The 27,341-nt window shown below is 40.2% G+C and overlaps 2 non-coding genes across 2 annotated transcripts; one reads left to right on the top strand and one right to left on the bottom strand.

Moving 5' to 3' along the window:
- The first annotated feature begins 10,710 nt into the window (after positions 1-10,710).
- On the top strand, positions 10,711-10,817 carry LOC141604426 (small nucleolar RNA R71). Its single transcript, XR_012526126.1, has one exon. It is a non-coding gene; the product is annotated as a small nucleolar RNA R71 (small nucleolar RNA).
- A 2,879-nt stretch (positions 10,818-13,696) lies between these two features.
- On the bottom strand, positions 13,697-13,803 carry LOC141603002 (small nucleolar RNA R71). The gene has a single exon (XR_012524902.1). It is a non-coding gene; the product is annotated as a small nucleolar RNA R71 (small nucleolar RNA).
- Positions 13,804-27,341: the final 13,538 nt, after the last annotated feature.

Genomic DNA, 27,341 nt, shown 5'->3' with positions numbered 1-27,341 from the left:
AGCACTCCATCGCCGTCGTATAACCCGAGAACGAACTGATGTTCCCGGCCTCCTATTGTGATTTGAAACAAAAGCTATCTTTAGTTTTGAATGAAAGTTGGATAAGATATGAGTAAATAAAATGAATGGAAGGAAAGAAGATGGTCAATGAATTCAAGATTACCAAGCTCTTCACCGTCCTATAGGACAGGTGACCCTCTGATGTGACCATAATTAGAGCATATTTAGTCCCCGAATTAGCCTTGTTCCCATGATTTTTAGTGCATATTTGGGTCATTTATTGTCTTTAGTTCTTTGTTTTGCATATTCTTTGAGGTTTTGATCCCTTGGTAGGAAAGGAGTGCAAACCTTGCATTTTCATGGCAAAACGAGACTAAATTGATTGAATTCAATGACCAAGCATCAAGGAGAGACAAGATTAGAAGGCCTTTGTACATACTATAGTAGATGGGCAATGACGAGAAAAGATCCTTGCATCCCCGAGGAAATACCCAAGGATTTTATGAAGAAAAAGGAAGAAAAAGAAGAAGAAAGCAGACTGCCCAGCAATCCGTGCGTCTTCCCCAAAACACGCCCGTCTCCACCACCACAATCCGTGCGTCTTCACACCAAGACGCCCGGGTAGCAGCTCTAGAAGACGCCCGTCTTCACCCCAAGATGCCCGGGCAGAGACCACAGAATCCGCCCGTCCCGTGCTAAAGACGGCCGGATTCCAAGGCAGACCAATTTCGTTTCTTCAAGTTTCAAGAAAGATGCACATCTTTTTCTAGAGACCGGCGTTTCCTTAAGTAGGGACTTAATCGTCATTTAAGCCCTTAGTTAACCCTAATTCATCCACCTAATCCCCACTATAAATACCCCATTAGTCTAATTAGAAGAGCATGTTCTTCTTAGCAATCTTTAGTGTAGTTAATATCAATCAAATCTCTCTTTAATCTTGTAATCAACAATTAATCAAGTTTTAATACAAGTTTTATTTCCTTAATCTCTCTCTTGTTCATCCTTTATTTTGGATAATTGAAGATTATTTGGGTTATTATTGGGAGATTGACAACCTCTCAATCAAGCATCAAGTACTTCTTTTATTCTTTGATTTATTATTGGAATCATTAGTAGGTATAATTCTCTTAATCCCTTTTTAATTATTGTTAATTACTTTCATTTATTCATCATGTTTTACTTTGTTGGTATGATTGACAACCTTGCTAGCATGTTCAACATGATAATGAGTGAGTAGTTTCCTTAGCTAGGGTTAATGGGTAATTAGGGGAAACCAACATGGGGAATGATTCATGCTTAGATTAATATGCTTTCATGGTTTATTTGCTTGCTTGTTATGATCTCAACTCATGCACATGTTATGTTTGATGAAATGTGAGCCTATGAATCCTTGCAATTTTTTACCCATCACCTATCTTTTCAATGAGACTTGTAAGACATAAACCAACTCGAGTCTCATTAGACCATGCATGTTGTTGAGTAGGGAAGATTAAGTCGACTTGTAGGTGTTGTACAATCTAATCGATTCGGCTCCGGGACCCAAACTTTCCTAGGATTGTAAGATATAAACCAACTCAATCCATCACAACAATAATTGATTGCTTATAATTTGAGAACATGTTTGTATGATCAATTCCCATGAATCCCCTATGACCCCATGACACCCTAGTGCCTTTTATCAATTGTTTACATCCCTTTTAATTCATCTTGCTTGTTTACTTTCATTGCTATTTAGTTTAGTGACCTTCTACATCAAACCCCAATTGTGACACCCCTAAGACACCACTAGTTGCAATAGAAATCTCATCTCAATTCCCGTCCCTTGGGATCCGGCCTTTACTTTCCTATTTACTAATTGTAGAGTTGTTTGTGAAGTTATAAATTGTGTTTTGGTCTAGGTGCTCCTAACGACAAGTAACCGAAAAAGATAGTTAAAAAATAAACTACCAACCAAAAATGGCGCCGTCGCCGGGGACGGTGTTAACTTGATTTAGATTTCCTTATATTGTTATTAGTTGTGTCTTTCTTTGCCTTGGGGAAGTAAAACTCCTCAAGGTTTGTTCTAATTATTTTCAAGTTGTTTGATATTTTGCATGTCTAGAAGGTCAAAGGTAACTTGTTACCTTTTGATCACGAAATTGAAAGAACTTTGACAACCAATAGAAGACTTGCTAGGAGAACTTTGAGAGGTATTGGTGAGGTTGTAGATATTCAACCAAATACTATTGAGTTCATCAACCCTTTTGCAAGAGAAGGTGAGGAGAACTGACCGAGGCCATTTCGTGTTCACAATTAAGTATATGTGGTCGTTGGTCAATGGTCGATACAAAACACAATTTATACTTCACAAACAACTCTACAATTAGTAAAGAGGCAAGTAAAGGTCGGATCCCAAGGGACGGGTATTGAAATGAGAATTCTATTGTAACTAGTAGTGTCTAGGGGTGTCACAAATTGGGTTGATGTAGAAGGTTACTAAACTAAAATAACAATGAAAATAAACAAGCAAGGTGAATAAAATAAGGGGTGTAAACAATTGATTAAAGGCACTAGGGTGTCATGGGTTCATAGGGGAATCATGGGATATGATCATACAAACATGTTCTCAAATTATAAGCAAGCAATTATTGTTGTGATGGATTGAGTTGGGTTATATCTTACAATCCTAGGAAAGTTTGGGTCCCGGAGCCGAATCGATTAGATTGTACAACACCTACAAGTCGACTTAATCTTTCCTACTCAACACATGCATGGTCTAACAAGACTCGAGTTGGGTTATGTCTTACAAGTCAAGTTGAAAGGATAGAAGATGATAGTAAATGCAAGGATTCATAGGCTTAGCATTTCATCAAATATAACATGTCCATGTATTAAGATCAAAACAAGCAAGCAAATAAGATATGAAAGCATATTGATTTAAGCATGAATCATCCCCATGATGGTTTCCCCTAATCACCCATTAAACCCTAGCTAAGAGACTACTCACTCATTATCATGTTGATCATGCTAGCAAGGTTGTCAATCATACCAACAATATGAAACATGATGAATAAATGAAAGTAATTAGCAATAATTAAAAAGGGATTAAGAGATTATACCTACTAATGATTCCAAAATAATAATGCAAAGAATAATAGAAGAACTTGATGATTGATGGAAGGTTGTCAATCTCCCAATAAACCCAATAATCTTCTAATTACCCAAAATAAAGGAAGAACAAGAGAGAGATTAAAGAACTAAAACTTGGATTAAAACTTGATTAATACTTGATTACAATATTGAAGAGAGATTTGATTGATATTAACTACTCTAAATATTGATAAGAAGAACATGCTCCTCTAATTAGCCTAATGGGGTATTTATAGTGAAAATTAGGGAGGATGCATTAGGGTTAACTAAGGGCTAAACTAGTAATTACACTTTTTAAGTTGAGCAAGGAGGACCCGGTATTTTCTGAGAGAAGGGCTTCTCTTTTCGTAGCTTGAAGAATGAAATCCGTGCTGTACTGAAATCCGTGCGGATTAGAGTCGGGACGGCCGGATTTGGGCTGTGCAATCCGAGCGGATTCAGGAGAGGGACGCTCGGATTGTGCTGGGGGAATCCGAGCGGATTCCAAGGAGGGACGCTCGGATTGTTGAGGCTGGACGGACGGATTCTATGCAATCCGTTCGGATTGTTGGTCAGCTTCAATTCTTCTTCTTTTCTTCCCTTTTCTTCATAAATTCCTTGGGGATTTCCTTGGGGACGCAAGGATCCTTTCTCAACATTGTTCTTCTACTATGATATGTACAAAGGCCTTCTAGTCTTGTCTCTTCTTGATGCTTGGTCATTGAATACAATCAATTTAGCCTCGTTTTGCCATGAAAATGCAAGATTCTTACTCCTTTCCTACCAAGGGATCAAAATCTCAAAGAATATGCAAAACAAAGAACTAAAGATAAGAAATGACCCAAATAGGCACTAAAAAGCATGGAAACAATGGTAATTCGGGGGCTAAATATGCGCCAATTATGGTCACATCAAATATCCCCAAACCGAACCTTTGCTCGTCCCGAGTAAAGAGGTGACAAAGACTAGGACCAATACTAACCTATCCTAATAATAATAGCCGATATGAGACAATTAGCGGGTCTCACTCCGCCCCTTCAACTCACAACAAGACAACCATGAGGTAGGATGCCTTCTTGCAAGGCAAGGTGGGTCTTGCCAAAATGGCGACACATCCAAACATTAAAGCACATAAAATCACATAATGGATGCATTCTACAAAAAGAATAGCCACTTTCCTCATCTAAGTGGCGGAAATTATCTACAAGGGAAGCAATTCAAGGGTACACAATCCTTCATAGATGCAATTTGTTCAAACTACTAAGCCTAGAAGGATACCAATAAATCACCTCCAAAATGTGTCAAGCTAGGGTACCTTTGTCCTCAATCGTTAAATGCTTTTGTCAAGAGTAGACTCCCTATGGTGTTAGAAACACTGGAGGATCGCGGAATTCCCCCTCTTGCCTAGACAAGAAGAAGGGTCGTCCCCTCTCTACCATGCACAAAAGTGGATACGGTGGATAAGGGATCAATAGATATTTGAGTTTCACTTTTGGGAGTTTGCTTTTGTTTTTGTTTTCCCCCCAATTTCTTGTGGCATTTGACATTTGAGAACACTTTCTTTTTGCCATTTCTTTTTGATTTTTGGCATTTCAATACTTGACAACTTTTTGCATTTCTTTTTGAACATTTTCAAAGTCACCCCAATTAGTAACGAGGGTGCCTTATTTTTGAAGCTTTAGGAGTCTATTTTTGCTCCTCTTTTCTTTTGATGCAATTTTTGCAAACTTTCTTTCACTTTTCATTTCATTGAACTCAAATTGATTTCTTTTTGTGCCCATTCCCTTTGATGACAAAAATATGGTAGAACATGGATGATGGATGGATGGATGCATGGTTTCAAGGGTCACCTTGGAATAAACGGTAGCCAAGGAGTTATCACACCACAAGGTACTCTTGACTCGGCCTTAAACCATGGGTCAAAGGATACTAGCATGACACATCCTAGGGTGTTTTACAAGCATTTTAACAAGCAAAGTCTTAAGAATAAAAAGCATCTACTAGGGCCTATATATACTTGTCAAGCTTCCCAAGTAGACGGTTTCGCAAAATTTTTCTAACATGCAAACTACATGCCATGATGCAACTAGCATATAAACATCCTAATGCAAGTGATTCTACCAACTAATATGACAAATAAACTAAATGCAAGTCCTAAGTTCACATTGTTGTACCGCATCAATCAAAATAAAGCCACATAGTCATTAACATAAAGAGGAAAAAGGAGATTGGAAAGATCATACCATGCGGTCTTCAATATCCTCATGTCTCGGATGTGGCGTAGTCAATCAAAGTGAACAAGGATAAAACAAAAACAATATATACAAGACAATATATACAAAGGAAATGAACTTGTTTTTGGATTTTTAAATTTTTCAAATTTTTATGGTTTTTTGAATAAAAGTTAAGTGTTAGAATTCCCATCCCCACACTAATATGGGCATTGTCCTCAATGGCCAAAATGATGGAAATTATGCAAAGATGATGCATGATTTCTATACTAAATGCAATTCTACACTAAGCTATACTACATGATGCATGGTTTTTGTTATGACGGAGAGGATAATTTAGATTACCTCCCGTTGTGTATGCATTAACTTCCCCAAACCAAATAAGACACTATTGCTAATGTCAAAGCATGGGTATAGTTCATGCACACACTATGCTATGCATGAAACTAGATTGTCATTTTGGATTTTACAAAAATGGGAAAAAAAAGAACACCTCAATGGAACCGAGGTGTGAGTCCTTTGATGTTGCTAGGACTAAACCAACAATGATCAAAATGAAATAAAATACAAAGAGATATAGACAAACCATGGGAGAGTAGGAATCTCCAAGGCTAGTCTTCCATCATGCTATCATCATCATCACTTCCCTCATGAGAAGCGGTCACATTGCCACTTTCCTTGGCACTTTCTTCTTTACTTTCTCCATCATCTTGTTCATCATCATCTTCACCATCTCTTTCTCCATCTCCACTTGCTTCTTTCTCAATATTATCATCAAATTCTTCACCATTTCCAACAACCTCATTGTCTTCCACCACGTCCCTAGATGCACCCGGAAACAAGGCTTCTTTATCTGCCCAACTAGGCAAAGGACAAGATGGATCAAGGAGTCCTTGCCTAGCTAAATGTAAGAGGGGAGGATATTGAGCCAAATATGCATTCTTCCGGTCTTCATAAGCTTGCTTGTGCATGGCTTGCATAAGAAGAGTGACATAGTCTTTCCCAATTTCAACTCCTTGCGGTTTGAACTCTTCATACACAAAGGGGTAAGGCGGTATAACAATGGAAGAGGAGGGGGTTTCATGATCACCCTTTTGTTGTTGAATGATGTACTCGGCTTCTTCGGATAGGGGAAGTAGATAGTTGGTCCGGTGGACACTTAGGCGACAAATCTTCGAGGGTAGGGTGAACGATCTAGCTTCACTTGTTAGCCATCCATATTTAGTGTCAAGGGGGTTTTGAGCAACCCACTTGAACTTGTTAATCATGATAGGCATATCAATAAGATGGCCACCTTCCTTTGCCTTGTACTTGCTATCCTTATTGAAATTAGGATCAAAGTGCTTGGCTAGGACCGTGACTAGGCCGCCATTAACAATAATGGTCGTACCCTTCTTCCCATTATCAACGTTAAGCCATCTATCAACCAATAGCCTCAAAGAATTGAAAGGCTTGGTGTGAATTCTTCCGACATTCAAAGCCGATTCAAGGAGGATAAAATCAAGTCTTGTGAAATGATTGGTGTCTTTCCTAGCAATTATGGTATTTCCCACAACTTTGTGCCATACTCTTATGCCCGGATGATGGACCAAAAGAGCACGACAAGCATGAAAATCATCAAATTTCTTCCCGGAGATTGCCTCCCAAAGAGGCTCGGGGTCATACTTTCCATAATGCTTAAGATATCTCGATTCATCGCTAAGACCCAAAATTTCACCTAATTCCTCAAAGGTAATGCGTCTACTAATGTTAGCTAGACGAAACTCAAGATTTTCCTTATTCTCAACTTTGGTAACTTTTAAAGAACTTAAGAATTCCAAGACAAGGGAAGGGTATGTCGATTCCTTTGTTTCAAACAATTTCTTCAAACCCATGGCATTGAAAAAGGCTTTTGTTTGTTCAAGAACACCCAATTTCTCCAAAGCATCTTTACATATGAATTTGGTGGATTGAATTGATTTCATAGCAAACTTGGCAAATGTATTTCTATGGGTATCGGAAATAAAAGTTACCTCCGGATAATGCAAGAGTTGATCGATTACCGGAGTAGAAGGTGATGCTCCCATAAAAGTTTGTTGTTGTTGTGGTTGCACTTCCAAGTTTGGTGTTGCTACCACCATTGCCAAAGCTTTCTTTGTTTGGAGAGCTTTTTGCCTTTGAGAGAGAGCCTTTGCCTTTGGTGCCTTTGTTGCTCCCTTTGTCCTTGCCATTTGATGAACTAACCAAGAAAAGAATCAAAAATCTTCAATTTGTAGAATGCCCAAATCGATTTGAAGGTGAAAGGCTTTGCCTTTATGAAATCAAAAATCGACTCAAAGGTTGAAGATTTTGTTCTTGGTTTTGATTGTTATTGAAGATGGAGTGATTGATTTGTTGTTTGAAGGATGGTTTGATTTGATTTTGGTGGATTTTGTTGAGGGTTTTTGTTTTTGTGATGGAGAGGATGAGGGTTTTGATGTTGTGGGTAGTGTTTATGAATGAATGAATGAAGGAATGAAGGTGGGAGGGTAATTAAAGGAGTCGAAATTTTCGAAAACGCAGGGGCAATCCGTGCGGATTAGGCCCAATCCGTGCGGATTCTCGCACTTCAAAATTTTCGAAGCTCGCCTAAAGACGGGCGGATTGGGGAATCCGCTCGGATTCTTCCGTGATGGGACGGGCGGATTTTTGTAGGACGGACGGATTTTGATTCGAGAGAAATTTCTTTGTTTTCTTCAGCTGCAAAGACGGGCGTCTTTTTCACAAGACGGACGGATTCTATGAGACGGGCGTCTTTCCATAAATCCGCTCGGATTCTTTAACAGTCAAGAATTCTTAATTTTCAGCTCAGCTCAGGACGGGCGTCTTCTCAGCAGGACGCTCGGATTGTTGAAGACGGGCGGATTTTGTACAATCCGCTCGGATTCTGGTCCTTTGTACCCGGATTCATTCCATTCGTGCACAATGCATTTCCTTTTACCATTCTTCCATTCTTCTTCATTTCTTGTGTTCTTCATTGTGGGGCACTACTAAGGCATGAATAGCCTAGGCAATTGCCATCCCCACACTAAGGTAAGGCACTACACATCAATTGAAGTCATTAGTCCCTCCCTCACTTCTCTCTTACATGACAATTATTTTGATCAAAGTAAATAAAAATCCAAAAATGACAAAAATGCAATACAAGAATTGAAATGTAAGTTAGGGAGTTAGAAATATTTACAAGTGGTGGTATAGGGAGGACTCCACCAAACTCTCATTCTTGATGAGATGTCAAGGGGGCATGTTCAAGGTGTTGTTGATGTTGCTCAACACCTTGAAGAAGTAATCAAAAGCTTGTTCATTATTGTGGTAGAGGTCCTCAATAGACCGTGGCCCTTGTTGTTGATCATGATCGATGGCATGCCCAATGTAGGGATTAAAAATCCCTTCAAACTCGTCGTCCCAAAGACCACAAACTTCATTGAGTTGATCATTGAAAATCTCTTGCTTAGATGGAGACAACTCTCCCAATTTCTTCTCTTGGCCAATGAGGCCATCCTCTTCTTCCTTGGTTGATTTTGATTAGCCTTGCAAGCTCTCCTTGTCACAATTCACTTGCTCTTTGAATGGAGCATCTTCATCTTTCTTCTTCCATTGGAGTTCCGATTTCTTCCTTTCATCTTTCCGGCTATAATGATCAATCATGAAACATGGCTCATGCAAACGAGGAGCTCTCATGGTTTTGTCAAGATTAAAAGTTATGCTTTCATCTCCCACTTCTAGAGTGAGCTCTCCATGTTTCACATCAATCACCGCACCCGCGGTGTGTAGGAAAGGTCTTCCTAAGATGATAGGAATGTTGGAATCTTCCTCCATATCAACAATGACAAAGTCCACCGGGATGAAAAACTTCCCAATTCGCACGGGGACATCTTCCCATATCCCTAATGGTGTCTTCGTCGATCTATCGGCCATTTGGAGTGTGATATTGGTGCATTTAAGCTCTCCCATTCCCAACCTTTTACTTACCGAGTACGGCATGACACTCACACTAGCCCCTAGATCACATAAGGCTTTGTTGATCGTCGTGTCGCCAATGGTACACGGTATTGAGAAGCTTCCCGGATCCTTTAACTTTGGAGGTGAACTCCCTTGAAGTATTGCACTACTCACCTTAGTGAAGGCGATAGTCTCAAGTTTCCGGATCGACTTCTTCTTTGTGAGGATATCTTTCATATACTTTGCATAAGCCGGAACGTGATTGATTAATTCCGTGAAAGGAATTGAGACTTCTAAATTCTTCACAATCTCCATGAACTTTCCAAGTTGATCATCAAATTTGGGCTTGGCTTGACGACTTGGAAAAGGAAGTCTAATCACAATGGGCTCCTTCTCTTTGGCTTTGTCTTCATTTTTCTTTGAACTTTCTTCTTTTGATGATTCCCCTTCTTTGGGGCTTTGCACAATTTCTTCCTTTTCACTAGCTTGCACAACTTCATCCTCAACTTGCTTCTTCGGTGCCTCATACCTTGTACCACTTCTCAAGTGAATGGCACTAACCGTTTCATGTCTAGGGGGATTACTTTGAGGTGGTAATTGCCCCTTTTGTCTTTGCGAGCTTGAAGATGCTAGTTGAGTCAATTGTGTTTCCAACATCTTGGTGTGAGCTAGAATGTTGTTGATGGTGGTGTCTTTTGCTTGGCTATCTTTTTGCATTTGGGTGAAAAATTCTTGTTGATTCTTTTGCATTTGGAGGACCGCTTTTTGGACATCAAAACCTTGGTCATTTTGGTGATTGTATGGATTTTGATTTTGGTAACCTTGGTTTTGATTGTAAAAGGGCCTTTGATTTTGGTTTCTCATGGGTGGTGGAGTGTATGTTGTTTGAGGGTTTTGAACATTTTGGCTTTTGTATGAGAGATTTGGATGGAACTTGGTGTTTTCATTGTAAAAATTTGAATAAGGGGTACCACTTTTGTAAGCTTGGAAAGCATTAACTTGTTCGGTTGTTCCCCTACACTCACTTGGGTCATGACCCAAAGTTCCACAATTCTCACATATCCCACTTGGGATTGATGAGGATGCCGTCATGGCATTGACATGATGCTTTGATGATTTTGAGTTTTCCTCAAGTCTAGCCATAGCTTGTTCAAACTTCAAGTTGATTGTGTCAATGTGAGCACTAAGTTGAGCACCCAATTGAGTAACGGAGTCCACTTCATGCTTTCCTCCTCTAGTAGCCTTGCGAGGTCTACTATATTGTGAATTATGGACCGCCATTTCCTCAATCTTGTTCCATGTTTGATTGTCATCAACTTCGGTGAACATTCCATTTGATCCCATATTGAGAATGTTCCTTGAATCTTCATATAAACCATTCCAAAATTGTTGCACTAAAAACCATTCGCTAAGTCCATGGTGAGGACATGAGTGACAAACACCTTTGAACCGCTCCCAAGCTTCATACAAAGATTCTTCATCCCTTTGCTTAAAACCCGTAATTTGAGCTCTTAGCATGTTAGTCTTTTCCGGTGGGTAGAATTTTTTGTAGAAAGCTAGAGCTAACTTCTTCCAAGAATCTATTCCAAGGGTGGCCTTATCAAGGCCCTTCAACCATTGCTTTGCGGTGCCGATTAACGAAAAATGAAATAAGACCCATCTTATTTGGTCTTGAGTCACGCCCGTTTGAGAGATAGAATCACAATAATCGCAAAAGGTTTCCATATGAGAATGAGGGTCCTCACTAGGCATTCCCCCGAATTGGCTCCTCTCAACTAGTTGGATGAAGGCGGACTTGGCAATAAAATTACCGGTGAGATGTTGCGGTGTAGGAGTACCATTTGGTAGATTCTCCTCGGTGGGTATAGAGTGTGACGAGAATTTAGGCATTGTAGGTGGATTTTGTGGGATATTGTGTAATGGGTTCTCTTCTCCTTCTATTGCGAAAGGATTGACAAACTCACTAGTGGGTTGAACAACTTCACCAACACCTCTCAAATTCCTCCTAACAAGTCTCCTATTATTCGTCAAGGTTCTTTCGATTTCACGGTCAAAAGGTAACAAATCACCTTGTAACCTTCTAGACATGCAAAATATCAAACAACTCGAAAACAATTAGAACAAACCTTGAGGAGTTCTACTTCCCCAAGGTGAAAAAGACACAACTAATAACAATAAAAGAAATCTTAAATCAATTAAACACCGTCCCCTAACAACGGCGCCATTTTTGATCGAGGCCATTTCGTGTTCACAATTAAGTATATGTGGTCGTTGGTCAATGGTCGATACAAAACACAATTTATACTTCACAAACAACTCTACAATTAGTAAAGAGGCAAGTAAAGGTCGGATCCCAAGGGACGGGTATTGAAATGAGAATTCTATTGTAACTAGTAGTGTCTAGGGGTGTCACAAATTGGGTTGATGTAGAAGGTTACTAAACTAAAATAACAATGAAAATAAACAAGCAAGGTGAATAAAATAAGGGGTGTAAACAATTGATTAAAGGCACTAGGGTGTCATGGGTTCATAGGGGAATCATGGGATATGATCATACAAACATGTTCTCAAATTATAAGCAAGCAATTATTGTTGTGATGGATTGAGTTGGGTTATATCTTACAATCCTAGGAAAGTTTGGGTCCCGGAGCCGAATCGATTAGATTGTACAACACCTACAAGTCGACTTAATCTTTCCTACTCAACACATGCATGGTCTAACAAGACTCGAGTTGGGTTATGTCTTACAAGTCAAGTTGAAAGGATAGAAGATGATAGTAAATACAAGGATTCATAGGCTTAGCATTTCATCAAATATAACATGTGCATGTATTAAGATCAAAACAAGCAAGCAAATAAGATATGAAAGCATATTGATTTAAGCATGAATCATCCCCATGATGGTTTCCCCTAATCACCCATTAAACCCTAGCTAAGAGACTACTCACTCATTATCATGTTGATCATGCTAGCAAGGTTGTCAATCATACCAACAATATGAAACATGATGAATAAATGAAAGTAATTAGCAATAATTAAAAAGGGATTAAGAGATTATACCTACTAATGATTCCAAAATAATAATGCAAAGAATAATAGAAGAACTTGATGATTGATGGAAGGTTGTCAATCTCCCAATAAACCCAATAATCTTCTAATTACCCAAAATAAAGGAAGAACAAGAGAGAGATTAAAGAACTAAAACTTGGATTAAAACTTGATTAATACTTGATTACAATATTGAAGAGAGATTTGATTGATATTAACTACTCTAAATATTGATAAGAAGAACATGCTCCTCTAATTAGCCTAATGGGGTATTTATAGTGAAAATTAGGGAGGATGCATTAGGGTTAACTAAGGGCTAAACTAGTAATTACACTTTTTAAGTTGAGCAAGGAGGACCCGGTATTTTTCGAGAGAAGGGCTTCTCTTTTCGTAGCTTGAAGAATGAAATCCGTCTTTGTCATCGAAATCCGTGCGGATTAGAGTCGGGACGGCCGGATTTGGGCTGTGCAATCCGAGCGGATTCAGGAGAGGGACGCTCGGATTGTCTTTGGGGGAATCCGAGCGGATTCCAAGGAGGGACGCTTCGGATTGTTGAGGCGGACGGACGGATTGTCCGCAATCCGTTCGGATTGTTGGTCGCCTTCAATTCTTCTTCTTTTCTTCCCTTTTCTTCATAAATTCCTTGGGGATTTCCTTGGGGACGCAAGGATCCTTTCTCAACATTGTTCTTCTACTATGATATGTACAAAGGCCTTCTAGTCTTGTCTCTTCTTGATGCTTGGTCATTGAATACAATCAATTTAGCCTCGTTTTGCCATGAAAATGCAAGATTCTTACTCCTTTCCTACCAAGGGATCAAAATCTCAAAGAATATGCAAAACAAAGAACTAAAGATAAGAAATGACCCAAATAGGCACTAAAAAGCATGGAAACAATGGTAATTCGGGGGCTAAATATGCGCCAATTATGGTCACATCAAGAACCCAACACAAAATCCAACACAAAATCAACCCACAATGCCTAAGTTTTCATCACATTCCGTACCCACCGAGAAGAACCTACCCAATGGTTTTCCCACACCACAACATCTAACCGGAAATTTTATTGCCAAATCCGCATTTATCCAATTAGTCGAAAGAAGCCAATTTGGGGGGATGCCTAGTGAATACCCTCACTCTCATATGGAGACCTTTTGTGACTATTGTGATGCGATTTCTCAAACCGGTGTAACTCAAGACCAAATTAGATGGGTCTTATTTCTTTTTTCTCTTATTGGCACCGCAAAACAATGGTTGAAAGGCCTTGATAAGGCTACTCTCGGAATTGATTCTTGGAAGAAGTCGGCTCTAGCTTTCTACAAAAAGTTCTATCCACCGGAAAAGACTAACATGCTAAGAGCTCAAATTACGGGCTTTAAGCAAAGGGATGAAGAATCTTTGTATGAAGCTTGGGAGCGATTCAAGGAAATTTGTCGCTCATGTCCTCACCATGGACTTAGCGAGTGGTTCTTGGTACAATAATTTTGGAACGGTCTTTATGAAGATTCAAGGAACATTCTCAACATGGGATCAAATGGAATGTTCACCGAAGTTGATGACAATCAAACTTGGAACAAGATTGAGGAAATGGCGGTCCATAACTCACAATATAGTAGACCTCGCAAGGCTACTAGAGGAGGAAAGCATGAAGTGGACTCCATTACTCAATTGGGTGCTCAACTTAGTGCTCACATTGATACCATCAATTTGAAGTTTGAAAAAGCTATGGATAGACTTGAAGAAGCCTCAAAATCACCAAAGGATCATGTTAATGCCATGACGGCATCTTCATCAATCCCAAGTGGGATATGTGAGAATTGTGGAACTTTGGGACATGACCAAAGTGAATGTAGGGGAACAAATGAACAAGTGAATGCTTTCCAAGCATACAAGAGTGGTACCCCTTATTCCAACTATTACAATGAAAACACCAAATTCCATCCAAATATCTCATACAAAAGCCAAAATGTTCAAAACCCTCAACCAACATACACCCCACCTCCCATGAGAAACCAAAATCAAAGACCCTTTTACAACCAAAACCAAGGTTACCAAAATCAAACTCCATACAATCAACAAAATGACCAAGATTTTGATGTTCAAAAAGCGGTCCTTCAAATGCAAAAGAATCAACAAGAGTTTTTCACTCAAATGTAAAAGGATAGTCAAGCAAAGGAAATCACCATCAACAACATCCTAGCTCACACCAAAATGTTGGAAACCCAATTGACTCAACTAGCATCTTCAAGCTCACAAAGACAAAAGGGGCAATTACCACCTCAAAGTAATCTCCCAAGACATGAAATGGTTAGTGCCATTCACTTGAGGAGTGGTACAATGTATGAAGCACCGAAGAAGCAAGTTGAGGACGAAGTTGTGGAAGCTAGTGACAAAGAAGAAATTGTGCAAAACTCGAAGGATGGGGAACCATCAAAAGAAGAAATTTCAAAGAAAAATGAAGACAAGGTCAAGGAGAAGGAGCCCATTGTGATTAGACTTCCTTTTCCAAGTCGTCAAGCCAAGCCCAAATTTGATGACCAACTTGGAAAATTTATGGAAATTGTGAAGAATTTGGAAGTCTCAATTCCTTTCACGGAATTAATCAATCACGTGCCGGCCTATACGAAATACATGAAAGACATCCTCACAAAGAAGAAGTCGATCCGGAAGCTTGAGACTATCGCCTTCACTAAGGTGAGTAGTGCAATACTTCAAGGGAGTTCACCTCCAAAACTCAAAGATCCGGGAAGCTTCTCAATACCGTGTACCATTGGCGACACCACAATCAACAAAGCGTTATGTGATCTAGGGGCTAGTGTGAGCGTTATGCCGTACTCGGTGAGTAAAAGGTTGGGGATGGGAGAGCTTAAATGCACCAATATCACACTCCAAATGGCCGATAGATCGACGAAGACATCATTAGGGATATGGGAAGATGTTCCCGTAAGAGTTGGGAAAATTTTTCATCCCGGTGGACTTTGTCATTGTTGACATGGAAGAAGACTCCAACATTCCAATCATTCTAGGAAGACCTTTCTTACACACCGCGGGTGCGGTGATTGATGTAAAGCATGGAGAGCTCACTCTAGAAGTGGGAGATGAGAGCATAACTTTCAATCTTGACAAGACCATGAGAGCTCCCCGTTTGCACGAACCATGTTTTATGATTGATCATTATAGCCGGAAGGATGATATGAAGAAGTCGGAATTCCAATGGAAGAAGAAAATTGAAGATGCTCCATTCAAAGAGCAAGTGAATTGTAACAAAGAGAGCTTGAAAAGCTCACCAAAGTCAAGCAATGAAGAGGATGGCCTCATTGGCCAAGACAAGAAAGAGGGAGAGTTGTCTCTATAAACTCGAGAGATCTTTAGTGATCAAGTAGATGAAGTTTGTGGTCTTTGGGACGATGAGTTTGAAGGGATTTTCAATCCCTATATTGGTAATGCTATCGATCAAGACCGACAACAAGGGCAAAGATCTATTGAAGATCTTTATCATGATAATGAACAAGCTTTTGATTACTTCTTCAAGGTGTTGAGCAACATCAACAACACCTTGGACATGCCCCCATGACATCTCACTAAGGATGAGAGTTTGGTGGAGTCCTCCCTAAACCACCATTTGTAAATATTTCTAACTCCCTAACTCGCATTTTAATTCTTACATTGCATTTTTGTCATTTTTGGATTTTTATACTTTGATCAAGATAATTATCATTTTTGAGAGAAGTGAGGGAGGGACTAATGATTTCAATTGATATGTAGTGCTTTAGCTTAGTGTGGGGATAGCAATTGCCTAGGCTATTCATGCCTTAATAGTGCCTCCACAATGAAGAACACGGGATTTTGAAGAATGAAAAATGACACGGGATATGCAAGTACACGGATGGAACTGAATCCGGGTAAAAGGGGCAGAATCCGAGCGTTTTCAAGGGAATCCGCCCGTGTTCAGGTAACCCGGGCGTCTTGGTCAAAATACGCCCGTCCTACTGAGCTGAGAATTTGAAATTTTGGGACTGTTGATAAATCCGAGCGTCCTGCAAGAGAATCTGCCCGTCTTCAGAAAGACGCCCGTCCTGGAAGGAAAGACGCCCGTCTTTTTGGCTGAGAAAAACAAGAAAATTCACTGGAAAGGAATCCGCCCGTCTTCAGTGAAAGACGCCCGTCCCGCAGTTGAAAAATCCGAGCGTCTTTGCTGAAATCCGCCCGTCTTTAGGCGAGATTCCTGAGGCCAAAACAGGCAGAATCGGAGCGTCCCGAAGGAAAGACGCCCGTCTTCCCCCTGCAATTCAAAATTTTTCGGGTCTTTTATAAACCCCCTCCCACATTCATTTCTTCATTTCTTCATTCAAAACACTACCCATAAACCCAATAACTCAAAAACCCTCATCCTCTCCATCACCAAAACAAGATTTCCTCAACCACATTCAACAAAACCAAATCAAAACTTCCTTTTAACAACAATTAATCACTCATCTTCCAACAAAAATCAAACCAAGCACCAAAATCTTCAACCTTTGAGTCGTTTTTTGAAATTATAAAGGCAAAACCTTTCATCTTTAAATCGATTTGCGTATACTTGGAAATTGAAGATTTTCACTCTTTTCTTGGTTCAATCATCAATGGCAAGCACAAAAGGAGGAACAAAGGCACCTAAGGCAAATGCACTCTCAACAAGACAAAAGAGTCTTCAAGCAAAGAAAGCCTCATTGGCTATGGTGGTAGCTAGTTCAAACTTGGAAATGCAACAACAACAACCTCCCTTGGAAGCAACAACATCAACAACTCCGGAAATTGCTCAACTTTCGAACTATCCGGAGGTAATTTTCATTTCTAACTCCCATAGGGAAACTTTTGCCAAGTATGCTAGAAAATCCTTTCTATCCACCAAGTTTATTTGTGAAGATGCCTTGGGCAAGTTGGGTGTCCTTGAACAAACCAAAGCCTTCTTTGAAGCCATGGGGTTAGAAAAATTGTTTGCTACAAAAGAATTGACATACCCCTCCCTTACCTTAGAATTCTTGAGTTCTTTGAAAGTTACCAAGGTAGAGACTATGGAAAACATCGAGTTCCGCCTAGCTAATATGAGTAGGCGCATCACCTTTGAGGAATTGGGTAAAGCATTGGGTCTTAGTGATTCACATAGTTATTTCAAGAACCCCGTAAAGTATGACCCCGCTCCTCTTTGGGAGGCGATTTCCGGAAGGAAATTTGAGAACTATCATGCTAGTCGCGCTCTATTAGTCCACCATCCGAGCATTAGAGTGTGGCATAAGGTCATTGGGAATACCATCATTGCAAGAAAAGACACCAACCACTTTACCAAGCTCGATTTTGTTCTTCTTGAGCCGGCCTTAAATATTGGAAGGGAATTCACCAAGCCTTTCAATTCTCTAAGGCTTTTGGTGGAAAGATGGCTAAATGTTGATTGTGGGAAGCAAGGCACCACCGTTATTGTGAATGGAGGTCTAGTCACTCTTTTGGCTAAGTACTTTGATCCGAATTTCAACAAGGATAACAAGTATGTGGCAGAAAAGGGGGGTCATCTCATTGACATGGATGCTATGATTAACAAGTACAAGTGGGTTACCCATAACCCTCTTGACACCAAGTATGGGTGGCTCACAAGTGAGGCTAGATCTTTTACTTTGCCTTGGAAGATTTGTCGTTTGAGTGTCCATCGGACCAACTACCTCCTTCCCCTCTCAAAAGAAGCCGAATACATCATCCGACAACAAAGGGGTGAAATTGAAATGCCCTCCTCTTCCATTGTCACACCACCCTATCCTTTCAAGTACCAAGAGTTCAAACCCGAAGGTGTTGAAGCAAGCAAAGATTATATGACTCTACTTATGCAAGAGATGCACAAACAAGCTTTTAAGGATCGGGAAGATGCTTACTTAGCCCAATATCCACCCCTCCTTCATTTAGCTAGGCAAGGACTACTTGATCCTTTATGTCCTTTGCCTAGTTGGGCGGATAGGAAAGTCTTCTTTCCGAGTGCATCTAGGGGTGAGATTCCGAGTGACAATGAGGTTGTCGGTGATGAGGTTGTTGATGATAACATTAATGAAGAGGCTAGTGATGAAGAAGAAGAGGATGAACAAGGAAGTGAAGAGGGAAGTGGTGATGAGTCCACTTCTATTGAGGAAGATGATGATAATGATGATATGGTGGAAGACTAGCAAGCTTTGGAGGCTCCTACCCTCTTGGGTTTGTCTACTTCTTTTTTTGTTTTATTTATTTATCTTGATCATGGTTGGAGTAGTCCTAACACCATAGAGGACTAACACCTCGGCCCCATTGAGGTGTTCTTATTTTATTTTTCCCACTTTTGAAAATCCAAAATGACAAATTTAGTTTCATGCATTGCATTTTGTGTGCATGAACTACACCCAACTTTAGGACATTAGAAATAATGTCTAACTCGATTTGGGGAAGTACATGCATACGCAATGGGAGGTAATCTAAATTACGCTCTCCGTCATAAACAAAAAAACCCATGCATCATGTAGTATAGATTAGTGTAGCTTGCATTTAGTGTAGAAATCATGCATCATGTTTGCATAATTTCCCATCATTTTGGTCATTGAGGACAATGCCCATATTAATGTGGGGATGGGAATTCTAACTTAACTTTTATTCAAAAATCCAAAAAAAAAAAAAATTGAAAAATTTCGAAAAAACCATAAAAATTTGAAAAATTGAAAAAACCAAAAACAAGTTCATTTCCTTTGTAGTGTAGTCATGTATATATTGTTGTATATATTGTGTTTGTTCACCCTTGTTCACATTGATCGACTACGCCACATACGAGACATGAGGATATTGAAGACCGCATGGTATGATCTTTCCAATCTCCTTTTTCCTCTTTATGTTAATGACTATGTGGCTTTATTTTGATTGATGCGGTATAACAATGTGAATTTAGGACTTGCATTTAGAATTGTTTGGCATATTAGTTGGTAGAATCATTTGCATTAGGATGTATATATGCTAGTTGCATCATGGCATGTAGTTTGCATGTTAGAAAAATTTTGTGAAACCGTCTATTTGGGAAGCTTGACAAGTGTATATAGGCCCTAGTAGATGCTTTTTCTTCTTAAGACTTTGCTTGTTAGAATACTCGTAAAACACCCTAGGATGTGTCATGCTAGTATCCTTTGACCCATGGATTAAGGCCTAGTCAAGAGTACCTTGTGGTGTGATAACTCCTTGGCTACCGTTTATTCCAAGGTGACCCTTGAAACCATGCATCCATCCATCATCCATGTTCTACCACATTTTTGTCATCAAAGGGAATGGGCACAAAAAGAAATCAATTTGAGTTCAATGAAATGAAAAGTGAAAGAAAATTTGCAATTGCATCAAATGAAAAGAGGAGCAAAAATAGAACTCCTAAAGCTTCAAATATAAGCTACCCTCACTACATATGGGGTGACTTTGAAAATGTTCAAAAGAAATGCAAAGAAAAGTTGAAAGTTGTCAAGTGTTGAAATGCCAAAAATCAAAAAGAAATGGCAAAAAAGTGTTCTCAAATGTTATATGCCACAAGAAATTGGGGAGAAAACAAAAACAAAAGCAAACTCCCAAATAAAACTCAAATACTATCGATCCCTTATCCATTGTATCCATTTTTGTGCATGGTAGAGAGGGGACGACCCTTCTTCTTGTCTAGGCAAGAGGGGGAATTCCGCGATCCTCCAGTGTTTCTAACACCATAGGGAGTCTACTCTTGAGAAAAGCATTTAACGATTGAGGACAAAGGTACCCTAGCATGACACAATTTGGAGGTGATTTATTGGTATCCTTATCGGCTTAGTAGTTTGAAGAAATTGCATCTATGAAGGAGTGTGTACCCTTGAATTGCTTCCCTTGTAGATAATTTCCGCCACTTAGATGAGGAAAGTGGCTATTCTTTTGTAGATGCATCCATTATTTGATTTTGTGTGCTTAATGTTTGGATATGTCGCCATTTGGCAAGACCCACCTTGCCTTGTAAGAAGGCATCCTACCTCATGGTTGTCTTGTTGTGAGTTGAAGGGGCGGAGTGAGACCCGCTAATTGTCTCATATCGGCTATGTTATTAGGTTAGTTTAAATAATGGTCCTAGTCTTTGTCACCTCTTTACTCGGGACGAGCAAAGGTTCGGTTTGGGGATATTTGATGTGACCATAATTAGAGCATATTTAGTCCCCGAATTAGGCTTGTTCCCATGCTTTTTAGTGCATATTTGGGTCATTTATTGTCTTTAGTTCTTTGTTTTGCATATTCTTTGAGGTTTTGACCCCTTGGTAGGAAAGGAGTGCAAACCTTGCATTTTCATGGCAAAATGAGACTAAATTGATTGAATTCAATGACCAAGCATCAAGGAGAGACAAGATTAGAAGGCCTTTGTACATACTATAGTAGATGGGCAATGATGAGAAAAGATCCTTGCATCCCCGAGGAAATCCCCAAGGATTTTATGAAGAAAAAGGAAGAAAAAGAAGAAGAAAGCAGGCTGCCCAGGAATCCGTGCGTCTTCCCCAGAAGACGCCCATCTCCACCACCACAATCCGTGCGTCTTCACACTAAGACGCCCGGGCAGCAGCTCCAGAAGACGCCCGTCTTCACTCCAAGACGCCCGGGCAGAGACCACAGAATCCGCCCGTCCCGTGCTAAAGACGGCCGGATTCCAAGGCAGACCAATTTCGTTTCTTCAAGTTTCAAGAAAGATGCACATCTTTTTCTAGAGACCGGCGTTTCCTTAAGTAGGGACTTAATCGTCATTTAAGCCCTTAGTTAACCCTAATTCATCCACCTAATCCCCACTATAAATACCCCATTAGTCTAATTAGAAGAGCATGTTCTTCTTAGCAATCTTTAGTGTAGTTAATATCAATCAAATCTCTCTTTAATCTTGTAATCAACAATTAATCAAGTTTTAATACAAGTTTTATTTCCTTAATCTCTCTCTTGTTCATCTTTTATTTTGGGTAATTGAAGATTATTTGGGTTATTATTGCGAGATTGACAACCTCACAATCAAGCATCAAGTACTTCTTTTATTCTTTGCTTTATTATTGGAATCATTAGTAGGTATAATTCTCTTAATCCCTTTTTAATTATTGTTAATTACTTTAATCTATTCGTCATGTTTCACTTTGTTGGTATGATTGACAACCTTGCTAGCATGTTCAACATGATAATGAGTGAGTAGTTTCCTTAGCTAGGGTTAATGTGTAATTAGGGGAAACCAACATGGGGAATGATTCATGCTTAAATTAATATGCTTTCATGGTTTATTTGCTTGCTTGTTATGATCTCAACTCATGCACATGTTATATTTGATGAAATGTGAGCCTATGAATCCTTGCATTTTTTACCCATCACCTATCTTTTCAATGAGACTTGTAAGACATAAACCAACTCGAGTCTCATTAGACCATGCATGTTGTTGAGTAGGGAAGATTAAGTCGACTTGTAGGTATTGTACAATCTAATCGATTCGGCTCCGGGACCCAAACTTTCCTAGGATTGTAAGATATAAACTAACTCAATCCATCACAACAATAATTGCTTGCTTATAATTTGAGAACATGTTTGTATGATCAATTCCCATGAATCCCCTATGACCCCATGACACCCTAGTGCCTTTTATCAATTGTTTACATCCCTTTTAATTCATCTTGCTTGTTTACTTTCATTGCTATTTAGTTTAGTGACCTTCTACATCAACCCCCAATTGTGACACCCCTAAGACACCACTAGTTGCAATAGAAATCTCATCTCAATTCCCGTCCCTTGGGATCCGACCTTTACTTGCCTCTTTACTAATTTTAGAGTTGTTTGTGAAGTTATAAATTGTGTTTTGGTCTAGGTGCTCCTAACGACAAGTAACCGAAAAATATAGTTAAAAAATAAACTACCGACCACCCTCCGAAGCCCAAAGCAAGTGCCTGCTGTCCCAGGTCTCAGCCCACGCGGGTGCTCCCCTCAGCTGACGATCTCCTCACCCAACGTTGGCCCGCCTCGGGGCCTCCTCCTCCTCAGCAGCCTCCTCCTCGTGGACCTCGTCCCCAGCAGCAATCACCGCGGTGATGAAAGCCTCCTCCAAAGCCTCCTCGATAGCACGAGAAGGGTTAACAGTAGTGTCTATCTCCATGGGAGCTCTCCCAGAAGTAGAAGCCTCATCACCTGCAACGTTAAAGTAATTTTTGGCCACGTCACGTGACGACAAGCCTGGATTAGGGGATTTTCGAGCTTTCGGAAGCCCTGAAATCTCTCTTTTCTCGCCATCTTTGGCCGTATTCCCACAAACCCGATCACTCATGTGGTAATTAAGGTCAAGGCAAGTCTAAGTTGAAGCCTAGTTTCGGGTTCGAGTCAAAATTTCGGCAGCATTTCGTTATAACGGCGATTATGCCCTAGAAAAGTGTCCTGAAAAAGCTATCACAAACCAAAATTCCGAAATGGTAGGAAGTTTACCCATCATCCAAGGATCCCAAATATCAAGTTTCATCGCAAACGGGCAATCCGAAGGCCGTTTTCGAAGCAATTTACGGTTTAGCTGTGAAACCGTCTCAATTTCACTCAAATGCTCAAAACCCAACGAAAATTCAAAACAAATACATGGTTATGATCCTTATATTACCAATTAGCCATTTACAAGGTCAATTTTACAAGGCAAGATCATTTGGGGGAGAAGCCCCAAATTTTCGACATTTTAGGGTTGAAAACCCTAAATTTTGTCGATCAAATTCATCCATTATAGAAGATTAATGCAAGAATGATATACATACCTCGATTAGTCATCTCAAATTCAAGCTTTTGGATCAAATTTTGGCGGAAATGGTTAAGATTTGAGAGAGAAATTGATAATTTGTATTTTGAAACAAATGAATTGAGTCCCTCTGTTTATCGCGTTTTTACGCAGAAAAGACATCTCCAGGAATAGACGCAGCAGGCGCTGTGCCTCTTCCAAGAGACGTAGCTCTTGCTGCGCCTCTTCCCGAGGTTCCCTTCATACGAGTTTTCAAAAATTCGTTATGAGTTCGTTATTTGTGGGCCCATCTTTGGTGCGCCTCTTCCTCGATGCCGTTTTATCTTTTTGGTCCGTTTGACGATTATCTTTCGTTCAGATCCGCATTTCTAAGCTGACTGCAGACTATTATACGTTATTTATCGCTTCCAAGACTTTGCTTGTCACAACGAGCAAGTATTCCTTCACAGGTGTTTCGACACGCCTTCATTATATTCCCCCAGCGAGAGTAAGCAGACAGACAATCCCTTTCGAGACATGGAGATAAGTTCTCGATCATGCCCCCAGCGAGAGTAAGCGGACAGACAATCCCTCTCGAGACATGGAGATAAATTCCTGATAAGGCTTCCCAACACGAGAGTTCACGACATACAATCGTCCATCTCAAGTTCCTCCGAAGTTTGTTTGAAGACAACCCCAGCAGATTTCTCCCAGCAATTCCCGCCCGTGTCCTGCTATTCGCAACATTTCTTGTTTCCCCGCGGAGTGCGATAAAGGTGTCGTTCTCCCGAAGTTCCCAAACCCGTAGAGTTCCTACACTCGAGCCTTAGTTACCCCTTAGTTTGAACTTATGTTTGGCCTCCTTCCCATTAATGCTTTCCTTTAGGGCCCCACACCCTAGCACAATCCTTATTTATCTTTTTAGGTCTTACCCTTAGCTCTTACGCTTAACCTTAGCTCCTATGCACCTCCGGAAACATCTCGAGAAGAAGTTTCAGGTATGGTCTCTTCTTATGGCTGGCGAGCCTCCTTACGTAGTCTAATGGACTTTAAACGACCCTCCCCGATAGTCGACAGACTCTAAAATGTTCCCGACGACAGGTCCTTGGTTCAGACCCCTTGAACCGCCTCGTGTCGCCATAGTCGTCAGGTTGTAATCTTCGATTGACCTGATGGCTATACATTGACTTTCGCCTTCTCCAAGCCTCAGTCAAAGTGGGGGCTCTGTAGATACCTCATTTCTGCACCTCTCGCAAACCACCCGGTGATGATTGGGCCGCATGTTTGATACGCGGAACGATTTGTGACAGTTCGTAAGTTTATCGTTAAGTGATTGCTCAAACATTGATGTCTACCTCTTAGTTGTCATCTACGCGCCGATACGGTCGTTTTGACAGTAATTAGAGTACCTTTGGAGTCCGGGCCTAAAACCGTCTTCATTTTCTGATAACCGTTAAATCCCGAGTCAGAATGTTCTGGAATGTTCCAGATATTTCTATTCCATATTTTATAAATATTTCACAATCTTTTAATCTTTAGTAAACAATCTCCCGTAATATTCATACAAAATATTAAGGAAAACCAAATTATTCCGTTATTCCATAAATTAAACACGGAAATTTTTCTTCCGCAGGAGGAAACCACCTGGGAACAGACGCAGCAGGTGCTGCGCCTCTTCCAAGAGACGCAGTGCTTGCTGCGCCTCTTCCCAGGTCCTTTTCTTCGTATTTTTCGTATCTTTTTCATATCTTTCCGAGATTCACTTCCAAAGTCTCTCCGAAAACCCTATTCCTTCACGTGATTAGTATAAATAGGAGCCTTCGCTCCTCATATTTCTCACGCGAGTGTCCGCCCTTCTCTTCTCTCTTTGCATTCTAGACCACGTTCTTACTTTTTGGCGTCTACGTGCTTGAACATTTGACCACGTAAGCTCGGATCCTTCTGAGTACCAGCCTCGTTTGCATGACCGACCAATTTGACCAACTCCACAACTAATCAACTTAATTAATCTTAATTGTTTTCCTCTTGCGAGGGCACTTTCGTTACATTCGAGTCGAGCATCACTAATCGTAAACTTAGTTCATCTCGTTTCGTCAAACATGTAAGTCTGAGGGTGTAAATCCTTCTTTATTTATTATTCTTTACTTTTTGTATCACTAATGTAAGGTTTATGTCGAAAACACCTCTTAAAACCGATTTCTAAAACTATGTTTTAAACCCTTTTTACGGATTATAAGAAGATAACCGTCGAGAAAGGACGCAGCAACTGCTGCGCCTCTCCGAAGAGACGCAGCACCTGCTGCGCCTCTTCGTGAGGCTGCCGCAGTTCCTGCTTCCTTTCTTCTTCCTTCGTCCTCTGTAATTCGTCTTCTTTATTTATTTTCATTTGTTTTCTTTAATTCTTTGATATAATAGATTAATAATTTCACATGTGTATAATTTATCATTCATTAGCATATAATTCATCTTTAAAATCCGACTTAAATCCCTTACAATCTCATATTTGCGGGTTTTCGTCATTAAAATCAATCCGGGTTGTAGTAATTCGATTCGTTCATATCGGGTTTCTGGAATTCGATCTTTGATATATTTCCATCTGTCCATTATCATATTCGTTGTTAATTCTTCATTCATTCGTCATGTCTAACCTATTTAGTTCACCCATGTCATTAATCAATCGTTCATTCATGTAATTAATTCGTTTGCATTCGTTTCATTCGTTTTATTGCTTTTATGACCATCAATCATATGTAAATAACCTAATAATCACTTCCAACCGAGTTAAATATATTAATCCGCCTGATCAGGCATCAACCAGGAGGGAAAGAGAGGACAGGAATTTACTAGGCCTGGCCTGAAGGATTATCACATTAGCCACAAAGTCAGCATTATCAGGGTAAGACAGGCAACAATTAAAGCACGGTCAGGACTTAGGAAAACAGTTCCTACAATCAAGGACGACCCAATCAACGTTCCACACAAGAGCATAGAGGATTTGACTAAGCAAGAATAACGGCTGGAAGATTATAGAAGTTAACAAACCACCCCCGGATAAATAGGGCACGAGTCCTATTTAACAGGAAACCCTAAACCACCCTGAAGGACCCATTGCAAAGCTACTATAAATAGAAAAGAAGAAAGAAAAAAGAGGATCACTTGCTCACACACTTACTTACTCTCACTTTACTTTCATACTTGTATTCAACACAATATTTAGCATTGCTACTAGGCAGCCGTACTATATATTTTGCCTCGCATACGTATTCCCTGTCAGGGTATCAAAAGTCATAGTAATAATCCCTCCTGGCTTGGTGTGGACATGGGCCACGTCTCGGTCTGTGGATTTAGGCCACCTACCGGTCCGTAGTCATGGGCCACCTGCACGCAAAGCGAATCTGTGGACATGCAACGGTCTTTTGAAAGCCACGCTCGGCGGCGTAAAAATGCTTTCGACCGAATCGCTTTAGATCGGTCGGTTTCGTCTCGGTAAAGGTCTCGAAACGATTAGAGATGTTCGGAGTCGCCACCAAGCATTTGTGGGATGCTTGGAACCCGTTCGAATCCACTTTATACCTAGGTCAATCAAGGCAAAAAGCGGTGCTTGACATAGGTACTAAAGATAAGGACTCGTCCCCCTTTTAGCATTCTATGCCTAAAACGACTCTCGTGCGCCCTGGATAAGGCCATCCACTATCCAAAGGTTCTGAGTAAGGGGTCAGGGTACGTATTTGGAAGCCCTTTAATCGGACACCCAATCCCTCCCGCGTTAGCGGCCTCTACTGATCGATCGTGGTTGTTTAAGTGCTTGTCAATCTGATCCGTCATGTATTCGGATTAACTGTAATCGGGATCGTCCTAGACAAGTGCTAAAAACGAGGCAGAACAATGCCAGGCAGCCCCTTTGGGGCGCGAGCCTATTGGCGATAAAAGGGGCTCTGCCCTGGTTTTGAAATGTAGAAAACAAACGGCCTCTTGCGGCGCGAGCCATGAGCCGACCCAAGGAGGTGTCTCCTGGTTTTTGAAAAGGTTGTTTAAAACCGTATTTGTGATTAAATAATTTGCAAGTATTGTTTGCATTACTCGGAATAATTACTATTGTGTTAGTAACATTCGTTGTCGGATTTGCATATTTGAAAAGTATAGTTTACAAGTAAAAATGTAAAATATTTGATTTGAACTAATCATGTTAAGTTCATTTCTTTGTAATTAGTCAAATTAATCATCGTACTCGGATTAAACCGACATGGTATA

Source organism: Silene latifolia, chromosome 9 (assembly GCF_048544455.1).
Source record: "Silene latifolia isolate original U9 population chromosome 9, ASM4854445v1, whole genome shotgun sequence".
In the NCBI taxonomy this organism is placed as follows: Eukaryota; Viridiplantae; Streptophyta; class Magnoliopsida; order Caryophyllales; family Caryophyllaceae; genus Silene; species Silene latifolia.
The sequence above is the reverse complement of the archived record's forward strand: the minus strand, read 5'-3'. Positions and strand labels throughout refer to the sequence as shown.